Source organism: Caretta caretta, chromosome 1 (genome assembly GCF_965140235.1).
Source record: "Caretta caretta isolate rCarCar2 chromosome 1, rCarCar1.hap1, whole genome shotgun sequence".
NCBI lineage: Eukaryota > Metazoa > Chordata > Testudines > Cheloniidae > Caretta > Caretta caretta.
Window position 1 is genome coordinate 174089871 of NC_134206.1, and position 17037 is coordinate 174106907.

The 17037-nt window shown below is 40.5% G+C and overlaps 1 long non-coding RNA gene across 4 annotated transcripts in view; it reads left to right on the top strand.

Annotated features, from left to right (window-relative positions):
- Positions 1-17037, top strand: part of LOC125644402 (uncharacterized) — a 356210-nt gene that overhangs the window by 300756 nt on the left and 38417 nt on the right. Inside the window, exon 6 of one of the 4 annotated variants that reach the window (XR_012664246.1) lies at positions 1154-2219. The exons of the other annotated variants lie outside the window; for them this stretch is intronic. This is a non-coding gene — a long non-coding RNA (uncharacterized LOC125644402). Of the gene's footprint in view, positions 1-1153; positions 2220-17037 lie in introns of those variants that run through there. 4 annotated transcript variants of the gene reach the window in all.

The window sequence follows — 17037 nt, forward strand, 5'->3', positions numbered from 1 at the left end:
CCACCACCTCTGTAGGCAACGCATTCCAGTGTTTCACCACCCTCCTAGTGAAAAAGTTTTTCCTAATATCCAACCTGAACCTCCCCCACTGCAACTTGAGACCATTACTCCTTGTCCTGTCCTCTTCCACCACTGAGAATAGTCTAGAACCATCCTCTCTGGAACTACGTCTCAGGTAGTTGAAAGCAGCTATCAAATCCCCCCTCATTCTTCTCTTCCGCAGACTAAACAATCCCAGTTCCCTCAGCCTCTCCTCATAAGTCATGTGTTCCAGACCCCTAATCATTTTTGTTGCCCTTCGCTGGACTCTCTCCAATTTATCCACATCCTTCTTGTAGTGTGGGGCCCAAAACTGGACACAGTACTCCAGATGAGGCCTCACCAATGTCGAATAGAGGGGGATGATCACGTCCCTTGATCTGCTCGCTATGCCCCTACTTATACATCCCAAAAGGCCAATAAACTTAATAGTTTATTTTATATTTTAATCTAAACCAGTAAGTTTGGAGTGAAGTGCTTGGGAATCTTAGCTTAAGGAGCAGGAGCTGCTGCATTTCCTCTCCACATTGAGGGAGAGGCTAACTGGATAATAAATTCATACTGGTTGGGGTTTTGACCAGGGGAGGATGGTACAGCTCTGGAGTCCGTGCCTGTTGAGCTGGGGTTTATCTTGGCTGTAGCCTCTCTATTGTTGGTTCATGCAGTGGCTGGTCAGAGCGCCTGCATGTAACTGCTGCTGAATGTGTTCCTACCTGTGTGAATGCTGGTGGAAGTGTAGGACCGGGAGTGGGTCTGTAGCTTGTCACACCAGTGCAGCGTGAGAGGGAGCCCAGGCTGGTGAGTCAGCGGGCTCAGTAGTACCCTAGTTCCTGGTGGCATCCTGGGGGGAACCATCACAACCGTGTCATCCAGATTGAGACACAGTGACTCCCAGAGCTGCTCCTGAGGTAGTAAAGTTATGCACAATCCCTTACTCGGGGATGCACAAAAAAAGCATAATCTAACCATTAATTAATTAAATGGATTTAGTGATTTTTTCCATCCTCTTTCTAGTGTAGAGAGAGGCAAGCAGAGCACTAGTGTCCCACTCTCTGCACTGGCTCACCAAAATCTCTAGCATGGTATTCAAAGTCTTCCATTGAACTTTCTGTAGCTACCTGAGGATCATCTTTTCCTGTTCTACAAGGACTTCCCATGATAACTATATTTCACTGAAGAAATGAATCAAATCACTCAAGCAATCTGAGAGAAACTGTCAAAGGAAATATATCTGAGCTATGAATATCAATCATGCAAGATATAAGAATGACCATGGAACTAACTAGTTTCTGAATTAACTTTCTCTCAATAACTTCTCTGTGCCCGCACACAAAAGAACCATACAAAAAGTATAAACCAATCCAAGTTATTCTTTCTACAAACTGGGAAGAAAGTACAAGAGACGTTGTTTTGTGTTTTTCAGTATTTGATAGGTGCTTACAGGCTGTGATGATGTCGATGGGCCAAATATGTGTGTTGATAGATTTTGTGTAAGACCCTAACCAGTCTCTATTAAGAGCTGGCACTAAAGTCCTTGGAAAATTTTCTGACAGAACTTTTTTTGTTGGAAAATTGTGATTTGTCAAAATTGAAAAGTTCTGTCGGAATATTTGCATTATGACAAAATTTAATTTAGAACAAAAAGTGAAACTGTCAGAATTAAACATCAAAAGTCAAAATCGATTTTTTTTAAATTCAAATATTTTCAAAATTAAATACTTTAATTAAATGATATTTTAAAATTAATTGTTTTGATTGACCCCAAATTAAATTTTTGAAAAGTTCAGTTCATGAACAATTTCAAAATTATTTTCATTCTGATTTTGAATGAAAACAAGTTTCAAATCTGCAAAATTTATTTGTGCGCCAGCTAGACAGGATGTGCCAAAAGGCATATTGGCACAACCATATGGACAGCCATAGTCTTAATATTAGATTGAGAGGGGGGAAAGGAGAATGTGCGCGCGCACATGTGGGCATGAAGTAGTAAAATAAATAATGCCCTAATGTTTTAGGATAAACTTTCAGGTCAGAAAGAACTGTAGTAAGCAGAATAGATTATTCCCAAAGTCAATGTACCATATTGTTCATGTCTAATAAAAATGCAGTGCATAGAAAATCTGTGCCTTCAGATATGAAAATTAATGTTCCCATATTGTGCACTGTACTTTGGAGATTTGTTCAGGTTTATGTATTTTGAATAAAGGCTCTCAAACAACTAATGTAGAGATTGTACCATTTTTACTAATCAATTGGGAATATTCTCCTAACTGAATGGATTTATTTTCTCTATATAATTTGTGGACTTTCTTGATAAATTCTGATAACTGTTGTCATGGTCCCACTGTAGGCTACCCCTTCTGACACCCTTTTCCTGTCCTTCAAGTGCACCTCTTAAAAATGACAGGCCCATACCTCCACTTCTCTGTGGGATGGAATTAATTTGGAACATATGACTTAGCCTTGGTGCCTTCCATTTTCTTGGGGGGAAAGTTGTAGCCTGCTTTCTGCAGACCGTGCCTCTCTGTTAACCTGCAGCTGCTGACAACTTTCCCCTTCTCTTTCTACAGGGAGGATATTTTAACTGATCAGTTTCTTTTGATCTCAGCCTTGACAAAACAGCTATGTAACCAGGGTTCCAACAGAGAAGTTCCCTCATCACAGCTATTAATATGGCTATTAACTGGTGATGATTTTTTTTGGAATTCTCCTTATCTAGTCCATTGTGTTGCTTCTCCTATTTTGTTCCATTGGTTCCTCCTACTTGGTTCCCCTTTTGAGCTAATAACACCTGAGCAAACAGATGATCATAAACACAGAGACATGCACAATATTCATAACCAATAATAAAGATATTTCCTGGTTCACTATCACTTTTTCTTCATTTTAACTGCTAAAACTCTTCTAGACATCATGCTAGTGACTATCCATTGGCATGTTATTTGTTAAGGTAACAGAAGAAACCGAGCAAAGTGATAAGTACACTGTTCAATCAAGGCAAATCTCTTATTAAAACTTGTTTAGCTTCTTACTTCACAAAAATCCCAAGGTAAAAACATACTACTTTGAGATCGTAATGGGTTTCTTTCCATTGATTTCAGAAGGATTTTGAGTTGGACTCTAAATGAAGTTAAGAGTGTAAGAATTTGGTGCTTGGTGTTTAAAGGAAGTTTGGATTTAGGGAGATTTCTTTATGCAGGAGATACAGAGAAAATGGCTTCCCTCATACTTCCTGTGGGTCTGTATCCACTGCAAAGCCAGGCTATTATCACAATGAACTCAGGCATCTGCTAGAATAGCTAGCATTCTAAAATGTGGAAATATATGGAGATATATATATATATATATATATATATATATATATATATAAAAAGATTTGGCATAAGCCTTTTCCGAAAATGATCTCAAATGCCATTTTTCTGAATTTTTAAGAAAAAAGTGCCCATGGTTTTGGATCTGTTGCTGTTCTGACAGTGTTCTTGTTGTCAGTTACCTAAGGTAAACCAGTACTAATTTCAGTACAAAAGTACTAGATGTTATTTTCTTCAGTATAACAACTTGATTTATCTGGACATTATAAGTGACATCAGATGCTTGTGACTCTGACTGCTTCAAGTCCAGCTATTGTAGTTTCCAGCAGCAAATAAACTATTTGTGGACAACTGATGAGCACAAAATCATGTATCTATCTCACTTCCAATTTATTTCCTGTTAAAATTCTGCAAGACTTCAATTGAAGCCAATCAGATTCCATATAGACTGACTATTTTGGTGGTAGTGGTGGAGAGAAGAAAGTTTTATGTCCAAATTTATATTACAATGAATTTAAAAACAATTCAGAAGATTGACTTTTGGCAGGATTTTACTTATGGTAACAGAAGAATGGGACCTGTCTATTAAATGATGAAATTGAGAAAGCTTTTGCCAAGTACAGGATGTACATCACTGAAATGTGAGTATTATGAACCTTGCATAGAACAGGTTTTTCTCAAATAAAAAAACCCTATCAGAACTGCCAATTTTAATATAAAATACATTATTTGTTTAAAAATCAATGAGTTTTAGTATAATTCATGAAAATGGATAGCACATTTTGTTCTAGTCTAGCCCTTCATTTCTCTTTGGTGAATTGGGATCTGATCATTATGTGTTCCCAGATATCTGCAAAGAATATGTTCTTCTGAAACCATAAGTTCTGGTGCCACAACAACAATTCACAGTGATCTACCATTAGTTAGCTGTGAACAGCAAAAGGCATTTTTAGAGGGTATCATAAAACATCTGAACAGCAAAAGCAGCTAAATGAAAAACAGAATCATCTCAATAAAGGTTTGATCCTTCTGTCTTTACTGAGATAAAATTATGGAAAATAGAATGTGTAAAAATGCCAGTCAAATCCTCTTGCCTTACTCATGAAAGTAATTTCTTTGACTACAAAGAGCTCACTTCTGTGAGTAAGGAGAGCAGGACTTGATCCTGTATTTATAATTTCTGTGGCAAAATATTTGGCTTTCCACCTATGGTGCCATTAAGTTACATATCAAAAATGAACCTACAGCAACTGGACAAGCTCAGAACACATCATCACTAACTGGGGATATGTGAACAATGAATGAATTAGATTCCACAAGGAGGAAACATTGGGCCAAATTTACCTAGTTGTAACAACACTGAAATTAGGCCAGATCTGAATTTGGTATGTATGTTTTCTTTCAAAGAATATTCAATGGGTTCAACATAACAAGCCTTCAATGTAGTTATAGCTTGTAACATTCCTTAATAAATCCCAGCTTCCCTTCCCCACCCCCTCATTCTTATATCAGACACTGTACACAGACTTTCTGCTAAAATGAAAACAAACTGTTAGAGAATTTGTGCAGTGGAAGTAGTGTTGAATTGTTCTTTGTAATTAATCTGTTCTTCATACCTAGTGAGTCAATGGCACTGATGCCTAAATTGACAAGTGTTTTTTTTTTTCTTTGCTTTTTCTTCCCGTTTAGGGAGAGGGCCTTTATCTTCTTTGGGACCATGGCAATGTCTTTTGATATGTGTTGTCCTGTACCAAGTGCTCTCTTGGCACCTGATAAATAATTATGAATTGTGACAGTTTTGTCTTACTGAATAAGTTTCATTTTCAATCCTATTTTAGTAATGACCAGAATTGGCATCTTTTGAACACAGGACTTTCATTATACACTCTGAGCATGTAGAGTGTGTGTAAATATAAATAATGTTTTCAGCAATGCACCTCCTACTATTCTTCCTTAAATTTGATAAATAACTGGGACAGGTAGAAGTACTACTCTGTAGTGTAACAGCAACTTCTAATTGAAAAAAAATCTACAGCACAACAGCCCCTGGCCTTAGCTCATCTCTCTGCCATCTGCATACTACCAGTACAAGTTTCCCATTTCTCAAAAGCTGGCGGCTACGATAAAGTGCATACCCCAGGCCCACAGAATAATGGGGTACTCTGTTAATTGCCTGAATCTGCTTGGAGCTGCTGACCAGAGCTTGTCCAACAGCTCCTTAGCTTCTTCCTTGTGATGGGGTTGTTTTATTGGAAAAAAATCTTGAAGAAAAATGCACAGAACAGTTGGAAAATTAATTTGAGAAATATTTTCCAGTAATGGAGATTTTATATGTAAGAAGCATTGGAGGATGTCCAGGACTTGATAAACGGTAACCTACTCATGCTACAATGGAATTGGAAAGCATGTACGTAAGGGCAGAATTTGACTCTGATTATACTGAGGGTTTTACTGATGGTGAATAAATAAAAATTGAAACAACAAAACTCTTATATAGTCCTATGAGAATCACAAATAATGGAAAGTTAAAGTTCTCAGGTCCACTAAGGCCATTTTACTCTGTTCATACACAGAACAAAGTGGCTTTAGAGAGGGTGGAGATGCTAGTGGATAACTCCCCCTGCAGAGGGGAACTCTTCACTGGTAGAAAGCTGGCAGAGGATGCACTATTACCTCCTGGGCTAGCTGCCCTCACATCCCTACTGTAAGGAGAAAGAGGGAGTTTGGTAAAGAGACCACTCAGTGCACAAGAAACACACTTTACTTAAAGTACTGCAGGCTGTGACTGTGGTGCTTTATTCAGTTTTATCCAAATGAATGTGTGTGGGGAGGACACATGGTAACTAAAACAGAAAGTAAGGGAGGGGTGGAGCATGGCTCTAAACCAGAATACCCCGAGTACTCAGAAAACCCCTTGGTGACCACTTTACTATGGGGAGTTGTGGCAGAAAGCATACCTATATTCGCACCCTACACATTTTAATAATCATTGTACAAAATGTGCCTTGTGAGGTATCATTTGAAAACCAATACTTTGCTGAACAACTATATCATGAAGAAATTATGTAGCAACATTATATGTAAAGTTAGGAATTCATCCTTCAATACGTTAGCACATGTTCAAACCCACACACAGCCTTTACTAGGCAAAAGTTGTTAGAGATCTGTCCTAAACAAAGGAATGTATGTTTACATATACGTAGTAAACAGGGCACTTGGGACAGCAAGAGGGGGAAGTGGCAGGAGATAAGGCAAACCTGCTTTTCAGCATACAAATGGAAGAAGAAAGTGTGTAGTGTCACCTTCACCACCAGACTCCATGTTGCCTTCTTTACTGCTTGAATAAACTTTGCTTTTGAGGTAAGCCTCAGAATAATCCACTTCAAAGGGTGATTGGACTATACAAGTGAGGATGAAAACACTCCAAGGTATCTCTTTCACCTGGAGAAGAAAAAGGATCAAGCCTTTTGACTTTTGGAGGGATCCTGCAATACAAATTTGGTTAGCCATGTTGCTGGGAACATGTGGTAAGGATTTTACCTTGAACCAAGTTGTCATAAATATAAAGGGAAGGGTAAACGCCTTAAAAGTCCCTCCTGGCCAGAGGAAAAACCCTTTCACCTGTAAAGAGTTAAGAAGCTAGAATAACCTCGCTGGCACCTGACCAAAATGACCAGTGAGGAGACAAGATACTTTCAAAGCTGGAGGGGGGAGAAACAAAGGTTTGCTCTGTTTGTGTGATGCTTCTCCAGGGAACAGAAAAGGAATGGAGTCTTAGAACTTATTAAGTAATCTAGCTAGATATGTGTTAGATTCTGTTTTGTTTAAATGGCTGATAAAATAAGCTGTGCTGAATGGAATGTATATTCCTGTTTTTGTGTCTTTTTGTAACTTAAGGTTTTGCCTAGAGAGATTCTCTCTGTTTTGAATCTGATTACCCTGTAAGGTATTTACCATCCTGATTTCAGAGGTGATTCTTTTACTTTTTCTTCAATTAAAATTCTTATTTTAAGAACCCGATTGCTTTTTCATGGTTCTTAAGATCCAAGGGTTTGGGTCTGTGTTCACCTATGCAAATTGGTGAGGATTTTTATCAAGCCTTCCCCAGGAAAGGGGGTATAGGGTTTGGGCAGGATTTTGGGGGGAAAGATGTTTCCAAGTGGGCTCTTTCCCTGTTATGTATTTGTTAGACGCTTGGTGGTAGCAGCGAAAATCCAAGGGCAAAAGGTAAAATAGTTTGTACCTTGGGGAAGTTTTAACCTAAGCTGGTAAAAATAAGCTTAGTGGGTTTTCATGCAGGTCCCCCCATCTGTACCCTAGAGTTCAGAGTGGGGAAGGAATCTTGACACAAGTCTACTTTAAGTTTTAGCTACTAGAAAATTTTATTTGTATTCACTTAATTTTTTTTTTATCTGTAGTTAAACGTTTTATTTTTTAATCAAAACTAATCCAGTGTTATGTTTTAAACTGAGCTGTTTGGTAACTCCAGTTAAAGTAGCATGCTGTTGGATATTGAGCCCTCAAAGGGGCATCAGTCATATAATATCTGACCTATCCAGGGGAGGACTGGGCAGTGCAGGACACACTTTTTGGGGGGAAATTTGGGACTGAGTGCACTGGGGTCACCCTGCAAGTAGGGTGTGTGTTGCTGACAGGCTGCTGAGATCAGAGTTGCTGGACCAGGACTACAGATATACACAGACACTGAAGGTGTAAACTGTTGTTTATGAATGGTCCAGGTTGGGAGCTACAACAGCAAAGAATTGTGAAGGCACCCCAGGTTGCAGGACAGGTGGTGCCACCATAATCCCTCACTGATTTGGATTGTACTCTAGAATGTGCCAAGTGTGTATCATGATATCCTGGAGCAGTGGTTCCCAAACTTGCTCCGCCACTTGTGCAGGGAAAGCAGCTCCCATTGGCCTGGAGCAGTGAACCGCGGCCACTGGGAGCCGCAATCGGCCGAACCTGCAGATGTGGCAGGTAAACAAACCAGTCCAGCCCGCCAGGAGCTTTCCCTGCACAAGCAGCGGAACAAGTTTGGGAACCACTGTCCTGGAGGAATGTGGTGATGTAAGTTGGAGCTGTTGTATTTCCCTGCAGCTTTAACTGATGACACGATGGGGTATGTGACACCTTACAGCCCTCAGTTCTCTGCTGCACATGAGCAGATTTTAAGCAGGATGGAGAATCTGCCTCATTTTATCTGGAGCTTAGTTAGAGATGCAGATGCACCAGGGCCTTGTAAGAATTTGCAAATATAATTTGTTTCCTTTTAAAAGCATTTAAAAAGGCCTTCCCCTCTGAAAAAAAACACTTGACAATAACCTTTTCAGGCTAAATTAGCATGAGTTCATTGTGGTAATTTTTTATATCACTGGTAATGTACTGTGTAGTCACCAGATAATGGTGCTTTTCATAGATGATGAGAACTCATTATCCCAGTCTTGTAAGAGGAATGCATCTTATCACAGGTGCATGACTGCTATTCTTAATTTCATCTGAGATCATGTCTGACTAAAGATAGAACATAGGATGCCTTGGTTGTCTGTGGGGTAGCTTGCTAATAGGTAACTGTCCAAATCATTCACTGTGAAGTCTAGCTGTGTTCTGTTTGCCCTTTGCAAAGAACATAACTGTTAATAGTCCTAGTGTAAGTTCAGAAATTGAAAACAAGAGGCCAGATCTGTCTTATCATTTCTATCCCTCCCTCGGTCTTATTGTTTCTATCCCTCATCTACTATGGTATCTTAGAACCTTACAAAAACCCCAAACAGGTAATTTGTTGATCGTTACTCCTTTCTACCCTGTGGCAGGTAAGGTGCTGTGTTTATCTGAAGGTTTTCATGTGTGTTTACCTACTGTGCTGGGAAAGCTAAGATGAAGAGATGGGTCTTGCACTTTGATCTGCAGGTGGCAAGATTTGAGGCTATGATGATCTCTTGAAGAGACTTACATAGCCTTGTGACTATTTTTGAAAGAGCACTGTTGCCAGTTTCCATGAGTCTGAGTTTTTAGATTTGGTTAGCTCCATTGCTCCTGAGGATGGCAGTTGTCATGGGCATGAAAAGGCAGTCCCTAAAGTAGCTCATGTTTTGATTGGTGAAGGCTTTGAAGATTGGCACCATGCTCTTGTACAGGACTTGATGTTCAATGAAGAGCCAGTGTAAATACGAAGATACATTTTTCTGCCTGAGTGTTGTTTAACATACTGGTGGTTGCATTCTGGACTAGCTGGAGCAATGTGAGACCATGACAGCATGGATCACAGCAGCCAGGTCTATAATGGTCAGCACTGGTTGCAGCATCCTAGCCAGCAAAATTTTTCTACTGGCTGCCACTATCTACTTGTGCTTCTAGTAGCTGCAAGAACTTAATAGAACTAGTTTTTGAAAACAACTTCGTCACTTGGAACTTTCCCAGACTGAGTTTCAGCTAGCTCTCCTTCCTTGATGATGAGTGACGACACTGTGTTGAAGCCTCACTAATTTCAATGGGGCACCATGTATTTGATGCAGTCTGCCTGTATGCCATCAGTTGCAGGATTGGAGCCTTACATATTTTGTCACAACTCTTTGGATAATTTTGCTCTAGCTCTTTTTCCAAGATCAAATAGACTTCTTGCAATTGGTAAAAGCTAACATTAAAAGTGGTCACGTGTAACAGGGTCACAAAGGGGAAAAATATTTTTGATTATCCACTTAATTATATATTTAAGTTTCAAAAACTAATTGTTTCACTCAGAAAATTACTTTGTCTGGTTCACTTACAGTACATTATACAGCCAGCAATACTTTTTACTTTCCTTTTGTCTTTGCCACTCAGCATAGTATTTCTACCTTAATTTTTTTTTAGTTCAATTATAAAAAGTCACCTTTACTTTATCTTCAGTGAAACTGGATAATGTATATAGCTGTCAATCCCTAGCTAAGCTCCCTGTCACAATAAATGATAGGTGATGGACTGTTCATAGTAGTTTTCAGATATCCCTCTTGATTTCATTATCAGTATAGTACCTGATGCCTTTTTAATCCTACGCAAGACTGATGTAGTAACAAAAAGGAAGGTCAAGCCACACTCCAAACCAAATATCTCTAGAGAGCAATGCAGACTGTTGCAGTATAAAAATGTGTTCAATCTTTTTTGGCAGTATTGTGCATGCAGAATTAGTGCAAGTCTCTAATGAGACTGCTATATCATGACCTGTTGCCAAAAGTCAGTGTACAGTTGAGGTAATAGTATAGAGTGATTGATATTTGGAGCAGGAGACATTTATTTGTAGTGTGTTACTGGAGAGGAATCCCCATCAGGGATCATGGCCCCACACTGCAAGGAACTATACACCCTAATAACAAAAAGATGATCCCTGTCCCAAGGAGCTTATAGGATCAGTGTAGCTTTTGCTGCCATAAAAAGAAGAAGCTGCACACAGGATTTTGGGTCAGCCATTTCTCTCTTTCCAAAGAGCCATACACTCATTTGCTATGTCTTAGAATGGCATAGCTTGCCTGGGCAGTTCTTGCACCAAAGCAGGAGGCCATTTGATCACTCACATCTGTCTCAATACTGCTTCTAAACCAATATACAGCTTTTCCCTACATGGGCAAATCCACCTACTGGATTTAGCTAATAACATGTGCTGGCGGCTCTAAACATCACTTGTGTTTTATGAGCAGGAATTTCCTCAGGCAAGAACCTCTCTACATTTAACTCCCCACAGATTTACGTTGCTTCATGTTTCTATAATCCTTGCAAGTTTCTTATAATTTTTCTTCAGAAACAAATCTAACGGTTGATTTGGTGATGAGCGACTTAGTTTGTTTTCTGTGTAGTAGGGTTTAATTGTTACAGAATCTAAAGCATTTTTGATAAGTTGGATCAGATGGGAAGATTTCAGTAGCCTCTCACTGAAACTGCAGTATTTTTTTTAATGACACCCTGTGACAGTGAGTAGGACCCACAGTAGAATTCCTGAATTTACTGCAGAATGATGAAACCACATTAAAAGGAGTTTATTTTACCAAGTTAAACTAAATTAATTCCCAGGGAGTTTTAAGAACTATTTTTCATTGCACTATAATATCAATGATGCTTCACTAGCATGGTCATCTCAGTATGCAGAGTGGCATATGTAATCCTGACCTATGTTTAATTGAAAGAACATCCGAAATAGATGAGGATTTGTATAACACTGATATTTAAGTTGTGTTCTGCCAGTGACATGACTCAGCATGTTAGAAGAATTCTCAGCTTCTGCTTTAAGGTAATGTCATGGGGTGTAAATACCCCATATTGGCCCAGTGACCAAAGAGCTAATACAGGCACTGCCAGCCACTGCTAATTAGAAGCCTAACAGCATCTGGGAAGATAGAAGAGTTGAGAGGCAGAGGATGGGGTGGCTACCAGAGGAATGAGCAGGCTGGAGAAAGGGGCTCCTGCCAGCAAGCTACTAAAGAGATGCCCAAAGACAACAGCCCAGGTTTTAGAGCCTGGAGCAGTCCAGGGGAATCTCAGGGCATTGTCAGAGTTGCAGAATTCTGATCCGGCTTATCGAACTGGAGGTCACTGAGCTGGAATCTATGGAGAGGGACGGACATGGGAATGAAGAAAGGGTTTTCAGAATCCTAGGCACCACGAAGAGACTGACAATCCCACTAGGCTCAGTGAACCCTAGGGGTTGTGCCATGCTTGGCCAGAGGGGGTGCCATTGCACTGATGCACCACCTCCCAGACAACGTTAAATATGATTTGTGCATGTGAAGCAGCACAAGGGGGACTTGAGATGGGTCAAGCATCTAGTTAAATATATTTTGCACTGGATTATTGCTATAAAATTAGTACTATGACATTATATACATTTAATTTCTTTCTAATTATAATCTTTCAATCTAGCAGGTGACAAAGTTTTTACATTAAAAAAATTCAGAAAATCTCCCTTTGATTAAGTCTTAATTCTATCTCATCTATTTGATCTAAAAATATTAGCTCTCCATCAGTGGAGTTTCTTTTTTAATAAACTCTATAAAACGCCTCACAACTGGTGATTTTATACATGCTTCCTAATCACAGTTCAGTAATTACTAGAGTCAAAGGCTGGTGGACTCTTCCACATACAGGAAAGGGTGTGGACATTTCAACAGGTGAATTACATAATCCTTCTCACATGATACCTCGCTACTCTTTTAGAGGTAATACTAGTCAGTGCAGCTACAAAATGCAGAAAATCAAATTCTGATTTCCATATTTTAAAAAAATCTGTATAATAGAACTATTTAAACACAAGTTTTAAAAATTATATAGGATAAACAATTCTATTATAAATAATCCCTAAATATATTAGAACATGAAAGTGCCATGTTGGAGCTCATAGTGGTACCTCTTTCTGAAGATAAAAGCTAGAAATCATTACATTCAATATCATTTTGATGAATTAAGTTAGGTACTCAAAAGAGGGAGTATCACAGTGCTTATTATTTCAAAAAATTATTAATCACATTAATGCAATCAGCATGAAGTAGTTAGCCATAAAGACTCCTTACACCCAAAGTAGCCAAATCACATTTATAACAGTAATACTACTGATTTTTCAAAATAAAGTATCACATCACTGAGAAGCTATGGTAAATGATACCCAAGTGGTTTTAAAAATAACCAGATTATTGGTTATTTTCTAAAACTGTACATGAAAGAATGAGTGTCTACTACAGGGGTCCCTGGTTTTGATTGATTTTGTGTATTTTAGGTAATATACATAATGTATTCTCAGAAAAAAAAATTCTCATTGACCCCCCAACCACTTAAAAATATCCTGAGTATGTTAAAAGTGGAATCCATATTTAATTTTTACTAATAATTCTGATTATTCTTTGAGGAATCTTACCTCTGTATTTATCATATTCCATACATTAGTGAAACCCCTTTATGTGCAGCTTGAATGATAATTTTCAGAGTAACAGCCATGTTAGTCTGTATTTGCAAAAAGAAAAGGAGTACTTGTGGCACCTTAGAGACTAACCAATTTATTTGAGCATAAGCTTTCGTGAGCTACAGCTCACTTCAAATAAATTGGTTAGTCTCTAAGGTGCCACAAGTACTCCTTTTCTTTTTTTGAATGATAATCAAATAATTTTTTTGAATGAGAGTTTTCACAGACTCTCACAAGTATGAATATTAGAATCCAACCCATTATCATGTCATACATCTACATGCAAATTTGTCATTAAGAAAGTGTCTTAATAGAAATTCCTCTGTCCTTGTATTAATTATTATATTGGACCTTCCTTCCAGCAGTGGAGGGTTCACTAGACCTGTTAGTTGTCTGCTACTTAGGCCTTCTAGGCCAGTTGTAAAATTTACCAAAGTATATAGATGTCATTTTCAATTGATTTTAATGTTGCTTGTTCATTTAATAAATAACATTTAAAAAGCAGTGTTTGAATAGGAGTTATGCTGGATCTATGATTCTATGTTAGGTACTTAGGTTCAGAGCGGTGGTGCATCTAATTCAGTATTTAGTCTCTGATAGAGGCCAGAACCAGATATTTCAGAGTAAAGTGAAAGACCCACACCAACAGCCAGATGTGAGACAATCCCCCCGGGAAGCTTCCTCATAATCTCAAATAGTCAGAGATTGGCTTAAACTCTGAAGCGTCAGACAAGTTCAAGGCATCACAACCCAGCAATTTGTTACTACATCTTTTTTTGCTTAGTGTTGATAGGACCTAGATTTTTTAAAGTGGAAATACTTTACTTATTCTTTTATCTTGAGGATTATAGATGTGTAAAATTTGGCAAAACATCAACAAACATGAAAGCATAGTAAGCCCTGGAAGTGTCATAGCTTTTAATTAAATGGTTGCATTATTTTTTGTTCCCAGTCACTTCATTATTGATTGTAAAATGTTGTTTTATATTCAATGAAGTCTTGAAGTTTTTGAAAGTTATATTACTGGATCCAGCCATGTTTCAATTGTGAAACTAAAGCTAAAAATAAAATTTTGAAATAAAGGATTGTACCAGGGAAATTAATACTTTAGCTATAATCAGAGAGAATCCTTAACTAAGTTGCAAAGTATTGCTGACCTGTCCTACCTCGAGAAAGATGTCAAATGTAGGGGGGTTGTATCACCTGACCCAAAATTATGGATCTTTGACTGGTCCCCAGCATTTCAAATCCCTAGAGATATTACTAGGCTCAGTGTAACCATAAAATACAGTATAAGAAAATTTATCAACTTCAGTGAGCTGCTTACCTTGAACTGCTCCTCCCAACCAACTCTGCTCCTCAGGAACAAGGAAATTGACTATTGCAAGGATAAAATCATGGGAAGGATATCACACACATGCTCCAGTCCCTATACCCCCCACACTGATGTCAGGGAGGCTATACACTCCCCACAAAGGCTTGGGAAGAATATCCCCAGACCAGGTACTGTCTTGACCAGCTGTAAGTGACCCTACTGCTGGCTGCTCCACAAACTCTGCCATGGGGAACATGCAGGGGATGGAGGGATCAGGATCATTACCTGCTGCTGTGGCCATCCTGATGTGTGCTGCAAGCCACAGGTGACAACTAGGAGGCTGCCATATCATAGAGTAGCATTTTAGTTTGTTTAATTTTTACACTGGAGTCCTTCTCAATCCCTGCAACTGCCTGGAATCAAGATGGTGAGAAGATGGCCTAAAGCCATCTCTGCTCCCCATCCAGTGCACACCATAAAATGGGTTATGTCTCCAGAATGCAAAGCACTGATTCTGATGCCATAAATGCAGAAGACAGTATTTTCTTTGGGGCTGGGACAAAAGTATGGAATCGGTTCCTTCCCACAAGGGCTATGAAAGACCAATAACATCACTATCTTCCAATCCAAAGGCAAAAAGCACTTCAAACTTGCTTCCTCCTAATATTTTGGTCTTACTCATTTTAAAAACAAAATGAAGTAGTATCACTGTCTCCTTTGGAGTGAAGAAGGGAGAGGAAACCCTACTAATTGTCTGATATTAGACTCTGTTTAAATTTAACTTTGGGAGGTGCTCAGGTACTGCTTTCCAGAGAAAGTATTTTAGATCTGTGGCCCCCACTATAGGGGAGATTGCAAACAAGTTTGCTTAAGAACATAAGAGAGGCCATACTGGATCAGACCAACAGTCCATCTAGCCCAGTAGCCTGTCTTCTGACAGTGGCCAATGCCAGGTGCCCCAGAGGGAATGAACAGGTAATCATCATCATCAAGTGATCCACTCACTGTCTCCCATTCCCAGCTTCTAGCAAAAAGTTACACAGAAAAGTTGTTCCTTTGTATTGTGGCAGAGCTCCAACCTTGTCCCCGTGGGTCCCATGCTTCCAGGCAGTTTATGCTAGCTTCAGAGGCTCACTGCAATCCTCCACATAGACCTTCTCTCTCTAGGGCCAGGGATACAGTCTACTCAGCCCTTTTCCATCATAAGCCAGCAATGGAGGTCAGTGAGAGAATTTCCACAGTCTCTGTTGCTTCTATAGCCTCATCCAAAACAGTTTAGCCTCCTGTCCTAACAGGAGCCTGTTTTCCCTCCCAGGAGGTGTTTCTGCAGTGGTGGGTTGGGGGGAACCCAGGCCCACCCTCTACTCCAGCTTCCGGTCCAGAGACCCTAATGGTAGCAGCTGTTAGCAGCCAACCTTTTACTGCCAGAGTTGCTACATTTCCCTGGGCTACTTCCCCACAACTCTCCTGCTTCACCCTTAACTTAGGGCTCCCTTACCAATGACTTGAGGGTGTCTTCATTAATCAACCCTTCAGCCACACTTCCTCTCCTCTGACTCCTCTCTGCCTGACTGGAGTGAGCCCTTTTATATTATCAGAGGGGCCTTAATTAGAATCAGGTGGTCACATTAGCTTAGTGGCCTCACCTGACTCTTTGCAGGTTAATTGGAGTCAGGTGTTCTCATTAGCCTGGAGCAGCCCCTGCCCTGGTCAGTCAGGGAACAGAAACCTGCTCATCCAGTAGCCCTGCCTTTGGCTCCTCTGCTGAACCTGACTGGCCTGGAGGAAGAAGGGAGACTGCTGCTGCTGGGCCATGGGCCCTTGCTGCTGCTGCCCCTGCCCCTGCCCCTGCTCTAGCTGCTCCCCTGGCTGGGCCAGATGCCATCCATCCACCCACCCCCCTTCTCCGCTACCTGGTTGCTGGCTAGCTGCTGGACACCCCCACCCACCCAGCCTTGGGTGCTGCTGTTACTGCTCCAACTACAGCCCCTTTGGGGGGGGCTGCTGGCCTGCTCCCCAGAGGGGGGGAGTGAGGGACCCCTACCCCAGCGGTTGCTGCTACCGCCGCTGTGGACACCACCACCACCATCAACACCACCTGTGAGGGGTCCTCTCTGCCTGCCTGGCCACCGGGCTGCTGCCTGGAGCTGCTGCTGCTGCCTGAGAGCTGCCGGACCCTGAAGGAGGAGGGGACGAGGCCATCTGCTGCTGGGGGAGCACACAAGGACTCTGTAGACCACTGTGGAGGGGGCTTGAAGGCTGAGTAACTTTTGGACTGTGCGTTTGTGGTGGGAGTTTTGACTGTGTTTGTGGGGACACAGGGGGTGTGGCCTGGAGCCTGCCCCCTAGTCCATCAGTGTGTCCCCCCACCCACCACCACCGTCGGCGCTGCCCCCTCCACCACCCCCAGTGGACACTTACCATCTGCCTCAAGCTCCTGCTTCTGG